Consider the following 14278-nt stretch of genomic DNA (forward strand, 5'->3'; position numbering starts at 1 on the left):
ACATGTAGGGAAAAATTTTATAGGGCCTATAAAAAGTAAATAGGACAGTCGACTAGACTGTCTTCTCATCTTCAAACTTCAACCAATGAAAGGTATGACTAAAAATCAAATAGATTAATTATTATAGCCGTAACGATAAATCAAAACAAATAAACCGAGAGTGATCTCCCCTAAACTTTCTCGAATATTCTAATATAAAACTACGAGGGATGGCAACTCAGGATATAGACAATATTTGTAATCAATTTTTAATTACTTAAACTTTTTATAATAGAATAGAATCACGTAAAAAAAAAAACGCCTAATAAAATATGCATAATTATGCGAAATATTATTAGTACTTTATAAATTTACATCCGTTTTTTTGAGAAATCGGAAATAGCGTAAATTAGTACTTCCGGTCAAAGGAAATTACTCAAAATTTGACAAGGTAGAGAATAAGATCTTTTACTTACATGTGAAATTTCATTTATCTATCTTCTGAAATAGTACTCAAGTTATAGGCTTTTGAAAAATTCAAAGTAGAAAAAGTACCACTTCCGGTTATCGGAAATCGCTCAAAAGTTGATCAGTATCTACGATTTTTATAAAATACTTATATATGAAATTTAGCTGTAACGGTACTCAAGGTTATAGTGTTTACACACACATACAGAGACACACAGACATACGGACAATATTGCAAAATTATGTTTTTCCGTATCAGTGATTACAAGACTTTCTCTATAGGCCTACTTCGTATATACGAGAAAGTAAAAAAGTTAAATATTATATACTGTAGCCCTTTAGTTGTCTAAAACTAACTACATTGCTCATACTATGCTCATTACTACTCATCAGAAACGCTTTCGTTTAAAATAAAAAAAAATAAAATAAAGTTTTTAAGGGCGGCGCACGGGAGGGTGCGAACTTCGTCAATACACGGTTTGGCGCCCTGAGTTCTAGAGCTGCTACGTTAACACTTTTCAACCGTTAATCGGGCATCCTGCTTAGCGGGTAAGGGGTACTCCTAAATTCAGCTGTTAAAACTGCAACAGGCGCAGCGACCGGCCCCCCGAGGATTGCGTGGCCAGAAGCGCTACGGTCTCCCCTGTGAGTACTATGGCCCTACAATCATTTAAAAAAAAATGCTATAAGGACTTGATGGGCAACAATTATCGTTGAGTATATCGAATCAGGCGCGTGTTCTGGCGCCCCTGTAGGGTGCGATTTGGCGCCCTGGGCTTTCCCGTGAGCGCAATGACGCCTATGTTCGCTCTAAACAGCGTGATAGACAACGAATAAGATGGGGCATTATAGTCGCTCACTAAAATGAATCAGGCGCGTCCGCCGGCAAAACGACAGGGTGTGATTTGGCGTCCTGTGCGAGCACTATGGCGCCTACAATATTGACAAGGCGGCACACGACATTTGATGATTAAATCGAGCCAGGTGCCGTACGCGGCGTCCTTGCGGTAGTTTAACCTGGGGCTGCCGAGAGCGCTCCTCTATGTCCCTGACACCTGGGAGAACGATGAAATGTGCTCTACCACACTATTACGGAGAGTGTTAACGTACACTCAAGGCTTTCATTGATGAAACCCTCTTAAAACATGTCGTTAGACTTTATTCTATCCCCGTGACAACGCGCGGGGACGGGCACGCTAGTCTTATATATATATATATATATATATATATATATATATATATATATATATATATATATATATATATATATATATATATATATATATATATTTATTTATTTATTTTATATATATATATATACACACACATACACACTAGCGTGACACGCGCGTTGATGAGTTCACAGAAGAAAAACTGACGCAATATTATCAGATAATTTCATTGATGCATCACCAGTCGTATAGTTTTAGACACGTGACCTTGTTTTCCAAATATAAACAAAACAGGCCCTATTTGTATCATAGTCGTTGGGGCTCTGGTTTGTCCACACAACCTCCCAGATAGAACACGCCTCGGCGACCACCTAGGTGTTAGGGGCATCGTAGGGCGCTCTCAATAGACGCCGGCTACACTACTGCAGGGGCTCCGGTTAAGGATTCTGGTTCGGTTAATCATTGTATTTCGTGCGCAACTTTGTCCATATTGTAGGGCGCTCTTTAAAAGAAAACGTAGGCGCCATAGTGCTCACGGGGGAGTCCGGGATGCTGCAGGTCACCCGACCGTAGGGTGACGCACCTGATTCGATTTAGTGAAAGATCACAGTAGCCTATTGCACTATTTAATACGAACGTAGGTGCCATAGCGCTTATCTGGAGCCTGGGGAGTTTAATTGGACACTGCCGGGACGCCACCAATTCAAAAAAAGTTTTTTTCGCAGAAAACTTCGCAGGGTTCTCAATAACATCTCAGTTGAGTAACAATCGGAAGAAAGGTGTAGTTATGCTTAAAGAAACAAACCCACATAATCGTTCTTGGGGCGCGGGTTTATCCACACTACTGCCCATACCCCCCAAGGCGTACTGTATGAAAGCATTGACTGTACGTTAATCACCCTCTGTAAAAGTGAGATAAAACACACATCGGCGACCGCCCGGTGCTAGAGACACGTCCCTTGGCGCTCCAGGGAGCCACCGGTTACACTACCTCAGAGGCGCCCCTGATTCGGTTTAATTATCGAAAATCGTGTGCCACAGTGTCCGTATTATAGGATGCTCTTTAAAAAGAAAGTAGGCGTCATAGTGCTCAAGGTAGATTCCGGGGGCACGCGCTGTTGTCAACTGCCAGGGCGCCGGCGGGCACTCATTATTATATTTAGTGAACAATTATAGTAGCCCATCAAAACCGCAGTGTATCCCACTATTTGAAACGAACGTAGACGCCATAATGTTAACGGGGGAGCGGGGCACAAAATAGCCCTCTGTCTGAGCACATGTTAATGCGCATTATTCGATATAGTCAACGATTATTGTTGCCCATCGTGTCCTTAGTATATAGCATTTTTTTAAACGAACGTAGGCGTCATATTTCTATCGGTGAAGCCCTTGGCAACTCCGGGTCATTCAATCGCCAGAAAGCTGGCGAATGAATCTGGTGCAGTTTTACCACTGAATCTAGTAGTACCCCTGGAACTCTGGGCACCATATCGTATAATGAGAAAAATCGCACCTTCCCAAGGTGCCGCCCCTAAGAAATTTTCTTCTTAAAATACTTCTTAACAACTATCCAAAATTTCATGGTACTCGAATGAACAGTATCAATTCGCATCCGACTTTTTTTTTTTAAATAGAGAAAAATCGCATCGCTTCCTGCTAGAGGCTTAGCTAGGGGAGGGCGGGTTGGCGCCGCCCTAAAGAAGGCGCCAAACAAGGTAGAAATAAAAAAAAACCTCATTCTAACATTCGAATTTAAGTAAATAGATTAATACATGGCTTTACAGATTTATCTCCTGCATTGGTGTATGTATGTGTGTGTGTGGGGGGGGGGGGGGAGGGGTCGCTTTTTTGCCAATCTATAATAATAGTTTCGCTGTCTGTCTGTCTATGTATCTATCTATCTATCTATCTGTCTGTCTGTCTGTCTGTCTGTCTGTCTGTCTGTCTGTCTGTCTGTCTGTCTGTCTGTCTGTCTGTCTGTCTGTCTGTCTGTCTGTCTGTCTGTCTGTCTGTCTGTCTGTCTGTCTGTCTGTCTGTCTGTCTGTCTGTCTGTCTGTCTGTCTGTCTGTCTGTCTGTCTGTCTGTCTGTCTGTCTGTCTGTCTGTCTGTCTGTCTGTCTGTCTGTCTATCTATCTAATCTATCTGTCTATCTTACAAGAACGCTCTAGAGAAAACACAAACAAATTAAAAACTTTCATAGTAAAGCGGAAGCGAAATATGACGTCACATTTAGCGTATAGTAGAAAAAAGTCGACAGCCGGGAGAGTGCACAAAATAATATGACGTCATTGATTCTCGAGTAAACATTGAATTAAAAAGCCAATTTTGTCTAATCTAAGTGGTTTGCGTGAAGAGTTTCTTTCATACAATTCTTCGGGTACGGGCGAAGCCCCATCCTCGAGAAAGAAGGTCTAAGCCCCCCCCCCCCCCCCCAACTCAACTCAAAAGAAATGTCGTCATCTATACACTATAATAAAATTACAGACTAATTAATGTGTCTTATCTAAAAAGTGGTTTGCGTACAGAGTTTCTTTCATGCACTTCTTCGGGTAGTGGCTAAGCGCGACACCAGTGTTTCATTCAGACTTTTTCCTCTCCGGAGGGGGGAACTTTTTCTAATCTAAAAAGTGTTTAACGTGCACAGTTTTTTTCATGCATCTCTTCCGGTAGGGGCGAAGCCCCGCCCAGGTTCTTCCTTTAGTTTGTATGATCTACAGATGCGACCAGTGTTTCTTTCAGACTTTTTCCTCCCCGGAGAGGGGTGGGGTTACTTGAATTTTTTGGGGGGGGCGGGGGTTGAATTTTTCTGGGAGGGGGCGGGCACTGGAAAAATCTATAATAATTATATTTCGTTGAACGGTAGACATGTTTTGGTGTGTGTGGGGGGGGGGGGGGGGGGCGGAGCCGGAAAATGTCGCTACGTCTCTTCTTCCTGCGAGGGCGCCGTGTTGAGCTGTGTGAGAGGTTTGAGCTGTCCGATTCAATACCATAAGCGAACACCACTACCATATGAAGATATTGCAACCATGGCAAATATTACATAATTACTCATCTAGACGACACAGGTGACAATTAATCAACAAGAAGAATATAGGTTTGCTCTTCTTATGTTTAATCTGGTACTGGACTGGTGCACCCTTTCCCCAAGCCGAAGAAGATCAGACTAACTCACACTCACACACACAATGCACAGCAACCAGTCTCTACACAAAAACGTCACTATCACACTATACGCATCACATCATTCATTAGTTCAACATATGTGCGCACCAATATTTACTCGCACCAACCTATATTGAGGATATGCATCATAACATTACCCCCTCTCCCTTCAAGCTAATAACATTAGCTTCTAATAGCATACCATACTCCAGCATATTATTCAACATAACAGTATCAGGTATCATATACATGAAATGTCCTTATATTATCAAATTCTAATTAATTCACACATTAAATCTCGTAGCTTTTCTCGCAACACACTATTTTAATCTACTGACATTCAACAGTTTGTCCTGGAGTCTCTTTTTCATTCAACAGGGTATTGTTGGTTCTTGGTTTATTCTACAATTCTCTCATCATCACATTCTACCCAGAGTATCACATCGGCAATGTCCATTTCTTCCCATCAGTTAATATAGTAAATATATAACCAAACACCACATTACTATTTGTGATGGCGAACAGAGCCACAGTACTACCATTAGGGACACATTTATGGTTGCTCCCATCATAACAAACAAAGCAACATAACATGTCAATACCATCATCAGTTCCAATGTTCTGAAATATAACAAGTAACATGTCATAATATCACATCACTCGAAACCACAGCACACACAGAATCCCTTTATCTCCGGAATATGTCTCACAAGAAAACATACATTGAAAACAACTTTGTTATCAAACTATATTGGAAAGCACCTACGATCTCAACGTATGTTACACCATATGAATACCAACTTCAACATTATAACTGTAATATAACATTATAACTGTAATATAATCATCTTGTCATAATACATGAATTATGACATCATTGTCAACCAATTAGAAAGCATTCATATTATTTCACATTATATCATTTCTTATTTAATCAGACAATGGCAGTGGCTTGCCTTTACTTTCCAGGAAGTAATCTCCTTTCTTAACTTAAATACTTAACCTGAATAATAGAGTACAGGAACATTGGTTGTTGAATGTTTTACTCATTCGCTTGTCCAACCACTTATGTACTTTCCTCCATCAATAGTCTGACAACTGAGGTTAGCCCAGTCCAAGTTATAATCAGCAGATGTTTTTTTTTAAAAACTCATTGAATATATCTTCTCCGGTAACAGTGCCATACATTTTATGTAGGAAAGCCAGCTCTTTGGTATCTTCATGTCTTCATCCACACCTCTAATGAACACAAGCAGTTGAGATGTGGAACAACTGTCCAGCGGCTAATCTAATCCATTGCAATTGAACAATGGCGAAACTTGCTTGCATGTTTCGCTACTTAAGTCACAATGTTTTCACCAATGTCTGCAATGTTATTTGCACCCACGGCCCACAGCTACATTTTCAAATTGTTTTGAATTTTCTGGGCAGTTACTCAGCCACCTCCAACAAACATTTTATTTCCGTGTACAAAAATATCTCATCGGGCCGGATGAGAGGAACTCACGGGTAGTTTGATATGTTACATAGTTGGATTATAAGTTTGATAGAATAAGGTCAAACAATTGACATAAAAGATCAATTTATGAGAAACATTTATTGTACGCATTGGAATACGACACGGATATTACGTTGAATAGTTGATTATATAACGAAAACAAGCTAGAGGAAAAACTGGAATCAAACAGACATAACAGCTCGAAGTAAAAAAATAATCTCTTATGTACAATATGCTAATTATTTTAGCTCTTAAAATTTCGGCAAGAGTATCCTTCCGCCCACCGTATGTTATTTTACTGATCGGATAACGACCACCATCTTTTTCCTTATTTTACTACTACACAATAATCTTTAATACAATTTGTTTCTTTTCTAGGTGTAAAACCAATCCAGTAAAACTACTTTTGATTTTTGTTCTCGGAAAGTCCCCCCCCCCCCCCACTCCTTCTTACTATCTTGGACAAAGTTGATAGAGCGAATTTTACGTAACTAACTTTTTAAGAATGTTACACAATCATACAATGCGCTTTAGCACAAGTTGTTTCTTTATAAGTGATAGAGGTTATCTACTCACTAATCTAGTGTAAATTCTTTTGATTTTGGTCATCTAGGAAAAGTTAGAAAGCAGCTTTTGCCGGTCACTTTTCCTTAAAGGTAGGCCTATATGTTTTACAGTTATACAATCAATGTAGAAAACTGTTAAATCAGTATGTAAAGGCTTGTAGCAATTAAATTTCTTAACAGACTATAATTCAAAACTGCAGCATAAAATCAGCTTTAAATATTGTTTCACCCCTTTAGGCTCCCCCCTCAGGTCGGCGCCCGGGACGGCCCCCCCCCACCTAGCTACGCCTCTGGTATCAAACATTTCACAATGTCCGCAGAAGTTGTATATTTGAGAGGGAATGCCTCACGGTATCTCGTAGCAAGATCGACAATGGTCAAAACAAACCTGTCCCCATTGCAGATATTGGTTGTAAAGACCCAATTATATCTATTGATACCTTTTCGAATGGCCAGCAAGTCAAACCAGTCCTAGTTTTATTCATTGCAATATTGTATGTATCCAGCGACACAGATCGTCAGCCAGACTGAGTATGATGTTCCTATATCTGTGAGATATCACCAATTGTTTGTATTCCCTGTTATGGTCTCTAGATTCTCATTAGCGTATTATCTTTAACAACAATGTTCTGTGGTTTAAGAGAAAGCTCTAGAGCTGGTCTAAATATTTTTTTCTAAACTAGGGTAATTCCTCTGTTCCTCTTGAAATTGTGTAGGGGTAAACAGTCCAGCATTATTCAATGATTCCTGAATGGTTGTTGATTTTTTTCTATTATATTTTCATCACCATGAAACTATTAATTTTCATGGATCCTGTTTCCTTTATAATTTCCTTCCGTTTGTTCCCTAGTCTGTACCATGTTTATGTGATATCTAGTCAGCCATTTTGAAATCTGGTTATCAGATGGATCTAGAGCATCAGAAATTCATTTACAAGATAGCAATTTTTCGCACTATATTGCTATTACGTTATGTCATATTTCTTAGTAATAATGCATCTTTTTTACTGTGTCAGTCAATAGTCAGCCTCCGTATGGAGGCAATGTAGATCTAGAAAATCTATTCATCTATTGTACTAACATAGTCTTTATCCATGCTGTGAAATAAAATAATCTTGACCCTGGGGGTCGCGAAGGTCTTTCTGGGGGGTCGCCAACTGGTATACTAAACCTTAGTAATTTGAAACAAAACATAAATATTTAGAAGAATTTTTGAAATTCGGCTTCATTAACATCACTGGAAATGTAATAGAGAAGAAGCAATGCGTACTGTACAAAGTTGTTCTCAGTCATGAGTTTATGAAATCTTCAAAACTAAAACGTCATTTGAGACGAGTCATTCGGAACACACCAAAAAATATATGGAGTTCTTTCGTCGATAAGAAGTTGCAAACGCCAGAGGCTTGATCGAACAGGAAGTTTTCACCAGCATTAGTGCAAGCATCAAATGAAGTCACGATAGAAAATGCCAAGCAAAAAAAATAAACAATAGGAGAAAATCTCATCAAACGCTGCATGTACGTAAATGTTAAATAACACATTTTTATTGAAATTAAGCTTTCACCATTGCTTGCTTTTCAAGTTGATAAATCAACAGACGTGAGCGTGTTCGCAGTTGCTGGTCTTTGTCTATATTCATGCGAATGATAGCAAAGATAAAAGAGTTGCTCTTTTGTGAAGATAGCATGGAGAAAATAAATATCTTTTTTGAAACTGGATGATTAAAATGGGTTAAACGGCTTGGGGGTATGTACGGATGGTGTGCCATCTATGTGTAGGTCAAAATCGGGCTTTCAGAAAACAGAAAAGATTTAGCTCCCCAGACACTGCATGATTCATCAGTATCCCCTCGCTATCAAGACGCTTCGTAAATTATATTAAATCTGGAGCTTTCAAAAAACTGAGCAACGACATTAATATAGATCACGAGGTTCTGCTTTTCAGCACTCTGGCTGTCAAACGAAATGATTTGAATCGTATTTTCGAATTTAAATCTGGTATACCTTTTGGTATACTTAAAATCTCTTAAACCCATGCATGTTGAAGATGGTGGTTAATTTTTGGGGATTCCGGTGCAGTAAAGATGGAACAATTATCTCAGCCTAATAATACTATACAGTGGCTTACAGCAGATGTTAAATAAATTTTTAATGAAATCTTTGCTTTTCAAGTTAATAAATCAGCAGACGTGAGTTCGTGTTCGCAGTTGCTTGTCGTTTTCTATATTTATTCAGATGATAGCAAAGAACAGTTGCTATTTTGTGAAGATAGCATGAAGAAAATAAATACGTTTTTTGAAACTGTATGATTAAAATGGGTTAAACGGCTTGGGGGTTTGTACGGATGGTGTGCCATCTATGTGTAGGTCAAAATCGGGCTTTCAGAAAACAGAAAAGATTTAGCTCCCCAGACACTGCATGATTCATCAGTATCCCCTCGCTATCAAGACGCTTCCGACTAGTGAAGTCGTAAATTATATTAAATCTGGAGCTTTCAAAAAACTGAGCAACGACATATAGATCACGAGGTTCTGCTTTTCAGCACTCTGGCTGTCAAACGAAATGATTTGAATCGTGTTTTCGAAATGAAATCTGATATACCTTTTGGTATACTTAAAACGACATAGAGTAGATGGAGAGAGTATTATACCTAGCAGATATATTCAAACATAAACATAAGCTGAACCTGAAGCTTCAGGGAAAATGAACGAATATTATCACTGATTGTAAGATAATTAAAATTTTGAAAGAAGCGATTTCTGTGCATCTTGAATCTCTTAAAAAACGAACTACGCCGCTATTTCTCTGAGCTGAAAGAAGAAGAATCTGCATTGACGCATTACCCATTCTCTACTTTCCTTGATGTTGCAAGCATTCCCAATGAATTACAAGATGAATTCTTAGATTTGCAGAATGATTCCGCGTAAGATGAAAAACTGCAGGCACAATTTTGGTGTAGCTTACACCATTCATACCCAAATGTAAAATGGATTGACTTTTCTAGTCTAGATTTTCAACACTTTTCTCCGATTAAAAATAAAATTAAGAAATTTAGAGTTAACCATTCTATAAATCATACTATATATTAAAAGAATATAAGTTAAGTGCAGATAAATGTTTGCGATACTTTATTTTTACAAAAAGAAAGAGATTGTCTAGTTATGTTCGCATTATTTATCAATTGAAAATAATAAACAATAATAAGAACTGCAGATATTTCAATTCGATAATTTCATTACATTTACATACTTGTGTGTTTGATGCCACTTTAAGGGTAAAAAAAGTGTTTTCCGAAAGGTCCACATTGCGTAAAGATCATTTTAACATTTAATTTGTGAAACATCAATTTCTTGACACTGTGCATTTAACATTGTCATGTTTATACATTGATATAGTACAATGAAATATACACATTACCTCAAATTTTCAAATTTTTTTTCTTCGTACGAACTGTCTTTAAAGAGAAAATCGTAGAAAAAATTAGGTTGCAAAACTAAAACCAACCTAAAACCCCACTGTAATATAAAAGATAAAAGCATGATATATAACATGTGTGTGCTGAAGGTCTAACGACCTATGATAAAAAAAACAAGCATGCTGTCGAACTAAAAATATCACTAAAACAGTCTGTTGAGAGTTTAAGCACCAGTATTACAAATAAATCATATATGCTATTATTTTATATAAAATTTCACATGCTTGTATGATTCCTGATAATGCCAGAAAATTATGGAAATCTTATGAATGATCATCAAAATATCTTCATTTTAACAAACCGGTTGAAAAATCGGCGCAAATATAGCAATAAATCACATTTATTTAAAGACGTTTATTAATTTATTGATTTATTCATTGGTAGATTAACCACATTAATTTTAAAAGAAAAACGACTTTACTTTGAGTAAATAGTGACGTCACATTATTTGTTTACTTTTTAGTACAATAAATGGGGGCTCCAATACAATATTTCGTGGCCTATTCAGATCTTTAACGCGTCATAAAGCTAATTTTCTGTCAGCTATAACTTTAACAATACGCCCGTTTGCTGTTTTTATTACTTTCCAACTCTTATATCAATTTTCAACTGTCTTTTTCATTTAGTTTTAGAATAAATTTCTATACATCTACAGATCAGCTGTCGGAGACAGCATAAGGAGACTCATAGTAATAAGTTATACGACAAAAAAAACAACTGTGACGTCACGAGTCTAGACACCTAAGTTAATAGTGTAATAGGCTTTCATGCGGGTGGCACGGGTTCTAGACATCTCACGTCAATGTTAAATTTTTTTTTTCAATTTTTTTTTTGGCGGGATACAGGGCAGATGAAGTAGAGTTCATCTGTTTCTTTGTCCTAAGCATATGAAGGGATAGTGTGGTGAGAGACATGCTCGGCAGGAATCGTTTTTTTAAACGATAAAAACATGTTGTCTGAGACTTGGCGGGACACTGGGCAGGTGAAGTAGGTCACCTGTGACGTCATTCATATATGAAGGTATAGTGTGGTCAGACTTATGCTCAGCCGAAATCGGTGTTTTTAAAAGATAAAAAAAAAACAACAGACATTATGTCATTTATGGATGACCCCCGAAACCCACAGTTTTCCAAGGGATGACCGGGTAAGTAGTAGGTAACATTTGTAACATATCCTCTTTTACTGTGAAGTTACTAAACACCATTCTCTTATCTGTTGACTCGTCAAATTGTAGCTAGAACCAATTACATATTTCCAAGTTTTTAACTGAGTTTGTATGTCCGTTGAAATTGCATGTATTCTTCTTGTGACTGTGTTATTTGACAAATGTAAGTCTTGTATTGATGAGACGATCTCACGTTTGTTAGAAAATTGTTTAATCGGCACCAGTCAAAAATAGTTCCTTAAACAACTCACCATGAATGAAAGGTTTCTTCTTTTTTGCCAGCATGTGAGATATTTTGAAATAGGCAATTGTGGCATTTTAGAATTTTCCACATGTCTAGTGAAAACAGTCTGTTGTGCTGTAAGACATGATTTTAGATTACAAAGTTTATTTCTTTCTTACTTCAGATTTAAGAGGAAAATTAATATTAAAAGTGCCATGATTTGTCTGTAAGAGTCGTTCAACGTTATATTTTTTCGGCACTGCAATAGTACTACCACACAACAAACAAACGCATTTATTTTTCAAATTAACGAAACAATATGATTCCTCCATGTCAGTGTTAAAATTATAAGTTCGTTGTCTTTTACTTGGTCCACTCATTTTAGGGCCTAAATAAATATTAAAAAAAAATAAATAATTGAACAATATAATATCAATGTTATAGCGCAAGTCTGTTCTGCATTTTATGCATAAATATATTATAACAAGAACTATTACTCCTCAATTATGATAGTTTATTAATAGATCATCGCTTATGAGTACAAAAAATTACGCACCTCGCTTTAAGCCTGTTAATTTTTTTTAGAAAACTCCTAATTCGTGTTTCGTCTGACGAACATGTTTTATCTGTCGCGACCCGAACAGGGCAGCAATCTCAATGACAACAACGCGGTTCCAGGCGGGGAATGCTTTTTGCACATCACTCCAGAAACACGCGGAAAACCCGAAGTAAGCCGATGATCGCCGAAGCAATCAGAGTTCTGTGCCTTGTGATTTGGCGCCTTCGGCGCTTATCGGATCAGTTCGTGGCGTTCGTTCCATTCGTTCACTTCGGGTTTTCTGCGTGTAACAGGTTTGGTGTGCAAATGGCACTAGTCCAGGCTTGCCGCTAGACAAGTTGGGACAAGTATCGAACATATTTAATAAACCCAGGCAGTCCAAAAAAAAAAATTAAAACTGTAACAAATGAATCATATTTTAAAATAATGTTTATGAAAACAATTCTGTCTCTGTTGAATAGTGAGGCGGGCACATACGAATCGTTCAGCGGGCGCCATGGCGCCCGCGGGCACAGAGTTGGGAACCCCTGGTCTATAGAGTCCTTGCAAATACCTACGTCCGCCGCCATGGTAATGAACACCGCTAGTAAATAATTAGATGATGCGCACTGTAAAAATACCAAAAAAAAGGAATCAGTTCCAGCACTGCCCTCAAAATTTCTCACCTCCATGATACTCCACACCCAGCCATCACGTATTTAACTCATCATCTCTTTGTAGGTAGGTAACATGGATTGCTGCTCTTAGATCTCAGCCAAACAGGGACAGCATCTCAGGGCCCAGCAGGGAAACAAAGGGGAAATCATTTCCACTGATTTGCTTCTAAATTTAACTTAACTCAGTTCAGTATCAGATACGTAGTACTGTAATTAGACACATAGTAGGTAGTTCAAGGTAATTTATTAATTTTAATTTCAGATAATTTCAGTTGCTAAATAAAACGATTAGAATCTAGAGCTAGCTTCTAGATCTTAAAGACAATTAAATTTTTAATTATTAGGCCTATTTTTTATTTATTAATTATTGGTTTATCATGCATCAAATATAGGTCTAAATTTTGTAAATTTAATTAATTTTGTTATTAAATTTAATTAAATAAGTAGATTCTAGCGTAGCCACTCGCTCTAAATCTAGATTTAATTTTGTTTACGATTAGATTTAGAGCTAGATTCTAGATCTAAATATTAAATATTCCAATTAAATTTTATTATTACTTTTGACGTGGGTCTATTGCTTATTAATATTTATGAAGTCCGAGCATATTTGCTTTATTATTTTGATAGTTAAACTGATGTTTATTGTTTACTGTCCGTACCAAAAACAAAGTGTAAAGAATATATTCGCTTTTTATTTGCCGCCGCTTCGATACATATTGGCCGTCTACGTTCTACAAACTGCCGATCTCTATCACCTTGGTTAAATACAGCCCTTGGCAGTCGAAATAAAAGATCTGTAACTTCGAGTTTTACAACCTGTCACAACACAGATTGCCATTTTTGAGGACCTGTACACCGCTATTATGGGTTTCTTTGGTTCAGTAGCTTTTAAAAAATGGGCATGAAAGAAAAATGCAAGTTACGTGAAAAACATTAAAATGTGTAAAATATTTTTAAATCACCATAAAAAGGTGTATTCATGACGTATAACTGGTCAGGACAAGAATATCTTAATGTTTCAACAAAAGTTTATGGTAGGTGGTGGTGAGAGAGGCTGGTCTCTTGTAAGGTAAGACTGGTCTGTTGAGAGGCTTGTCTCTTTAACCCCTTAACGCCAACTACCGCAAAAACGCGACATACCGATTTTGCGCTTAGCATGTACGCATAAGTACATTTATTCTACTGCTGTTGGTCATTGTGTATTCGGTACCAATGGCCACGTTGTCTAGTCGAAATTTATGACGTCACACTCTCCTGACTCACGCGCATCGTAAATTTTTTGACTTCAGGAATTCAACCTACTTATATTGATTATAAAATAGATGGTCCGTTTTTTACAATTCTCTCTTTAATGTAT

Source organism: Physella acuta, unplaced genomic scaffold (genome assembly GCF_028476545.2).
Source record: "Physella acuta isolate Inbredline_101_S28 unplaced genomic scaffold, ASM2847654v3 ptg000049l, whole genome shotgun sequence".
Classification (NCBI taxonomy): domain Eukaryota; kingdom Metazoa; phylum Mollusca; class Gastropoda; family Physidae; genus Physella; species Physella acuta.